The following is a 2,794-nucleotide window of genomic DNA, read 5'->3' on the forward strand; positions in this document are numbered from 1 at the left end:
CAGCCTAGCTCACAACAACCTCAAACTCCTGGGCTCAAGCGATCCTCCTGCCTCAGCCTCCCGAGTAGCTGGGACTACAGGCATGCGCCACCATGCCCGGCTAATTTTTTCTATATATTTTTAGTTGGCCAATTAATTATTTTCTATTTTTAGGTTGAGACGGGGTCTTGCTCTTGCTCAGGCTGGTCTCAAACTCCTGGCCTTGAGTGATCCTCCTGCCTAGGCCTCCCAGTGTGCTAGGATTACAGGCGTGAGCCACCGCGCCCAGCCAAAATTAACAAATTTTTGATGAGATAAGAAAACAACTGTGATAGAAGGATGACCGATAGAGCGGATGAAAACTGTGTGTGGGGCATGATCTCAACAGCGTGAGAGAAACAGATGTGCACAGGCCATCTGACAGAAACATGGGACATTTTTCTTACAATTCAAACCCTAATGTGTATTTTAATACTTCTGCATTCCTGTACAGATTTTGGAGGGTGTGCCCAGCTCACAGGTCCAGGGGCTGTGCTCACCCCCCATGGAGGCAGAGGGCTCTGCTCACCGCCCCCCTCCACTCCCCAGCGGATTGCATTGGAACCGGCTCTGGTACCCAAGCCTGGCCAATCAGAGTGCTTTCCCCGGGAATCTGGAAAAATGTCTAGGAATTCCCAGACTCCGGCCGGGTGCGATGACTCATGCCTGTAATCCTAGCACTTCGCTAGGCCTAGGGGGGAGGATTGTTTTAGGCCAGAAGTTAAAGATCAGACTGGACAACACAGCAAGACCCCATCTCTAAAAAGAAAAAAGAAAAATTAAGCAGTGTGGTGGTGCACACCTGTAGTCCCAGCCACTTGGGAGGCTGAGACAGGGGGATCCCTTGAACCCAGGAGTTTGAAGCTGCAGTGAGTTATGATGACACCACTGCACGTCAGCCTGGGTGATAGAGAGTGACCCTGTCTCCTAAATAAACCAATCAATCAATCCCAGACTCAGTCTGTGACTGGCGGAGCTGTCAGGGGCCACATTCTGCCCCGTGGGCGGAGGAGCTGGGTGCAGGGAGCAGACACACACAGGAGCAGGAGACAGTGAGAGCCCTGGAGGGACCCGTAGCCTCTCCTGGTCCTGCTTCCAGCCACGGTCCTGCCCTTGGCTTTCACGAGACTCCTGCATACTGTTTTATTAAATTCCCCTTTTTGCTCTCTGGCTAGAGTACGTTTCCTTCACAACCAAAATAGTCCTGACTGGGGAGTGGAGAGGAAAAAAAATAGTCCTAACTAATACAGTGAGCATGTGCTGTTTTAATAATGCAAAGGAAAAAGGGCCAGTTACTGACTGGGCCCCACGCCGTGCTGCCCCGGGCTGTGCAAACGCCCTCGGACGCGCCCGGTCCTCCCCGCCCTGCAGCCGAGTGTCTTCTGGGGCAGACAGGAGGGGGGGGGGCTGGGGAATTTCTGCCCCCTGCTGTGCCAGGAGCAGCCTTTGCAGTGGCTGCACCTGTTTGGAGCCCGCTCCCCTCCGGTCGCCCTCCTGGACTCCAGCTCCCCCGGGCAGCCCCTGCAAACCCCAACTCCTCCTTGGGCCCCCAGGGGAGAGTAGCTTCCCGCTATGAAAATCTTTGGGTCACTGCCCATCCTGTTTGGCCTCTCAGTTCTTCTGGCACTTGTGCTGTTAATCCCCTGTATCAAATTCCTCCTGTTTGCGTACTGTTTCCCTGGTTGGATGCTGACTGATACACTCTTTCTTTTTTTTTTTTATTCAGTCCCCGTAGGGCCATCAAAAATTGCCAGCGCCAACTGTATTGCAAGGAGTCGTGGTGGGGTATTGGGAAAAGTTTTCAATTAGCAATAATTGCGCCTCGGATAAACCTCATTGACTGTGATACTGCCACTGTGCAAAGTGACACACATGTTATCTAATTTCATCCTTGAAACGCCCCTCGGGGAGAGGCATCAGGATCCCCACTTTGCAGATGAGGACAGCGATGCTCAGAGAAGCTAAGTGGTGTACCCCAAAGTCACCAGCTTGTCACAAAGCTCTGAAGCCGAGCTCTTATCGCTGTATCTCACTGTACTGCTTTTTTTTTTTTTTTTTTTTTTTTTTTTTGAGACAGAGTCTCACTTGTTGCCCAGGCTAGAGTGAGTGCCGTGGCATCAGCCTAGCTCACAGCAACCTCAAACTCCTGGGCTCAAGCAATCCTCCTGCCTCAGCCTCCCGAGTAGCTGGGACTACAGACATGCTCTACCATGCCTGGCTACTTTTTTTTCTATATATATTAGTTGGCCAATTAATTTCTTTCTATTTATAGTAGAGACGGGGTCTCGCTCTTGATCGGGCTGGTTTTGAACTCCTGACTTTGAGCAATCCTCCCGCCTCGGCCTCCGAGAGTGCTAGGATTACAGGCGTGAGCCACGGCGCCCGGCCCATCACTGTACTGCTTTTTACAATCACTTCTATAGTGAGAAAGGAAAAAAGTTACTAGCAAACAACACCAACACCAGGACATCCCGACCTCCAAGCTCTTCCTGCCCGGCCCCGCCGGCCGAGTGCCGGATGGACTAGAAGTCTCGGGGGGCCTGCCTGGCCTGGGAAGCTTCCTAAGGCGAGTCTTGCCTCTCCGAGGCTGGGACAGTGCAGGGACAGGTCCTCAAAGCCCACGCCTCCCTTTCCTGGCTGTGCGACTGTAGGCATGTGTCCTCCCTCTCTGAGCCGCGGGTCTCTCCTCTCTCAGGAGAGAAGTCACAGCTAGATGGTGGGCTCCTCCTGGCGTCCCAGGCAGGTCTTTTGCCAGAGGCCCGGGGCTCAGGCCCCG

At 53.1% G+C, this 2,794-nt stretch overlaps 1 non-coding gene across 1 annotated transcript; it reads right to left on the minus strand.

Moving 5' to 3' along the window:
- Positions 1-1,745: 1,745 nt before the first annotated feature.
- Positions 1,746-1,884, minus strand: LOC142874625 (U4 spliceosomal RNA). The gene has a single exon (XR_012922288.1). It is a non-coding gene; the product is annotated as a U4 spliceosomal RNA (small nuclear RNA).
- Between the last annotated feature and the right edge of the window lie 910 nt (positions 1,885-2,794).

This window comes from Microcebus murinus, chromosome 12 (genome assembly GCF_040939455.1).
Source record: "Microcebus murinus isolate Inina chromosome 12, M.murinus_Inina_mat1.0, whole genome shotgun sequence".
NCBI lineage: Eukaryota > Metazoa > Chordata > Mammalia > Primates > Cheirogaleidae > Microcebus > Microcebus murinus.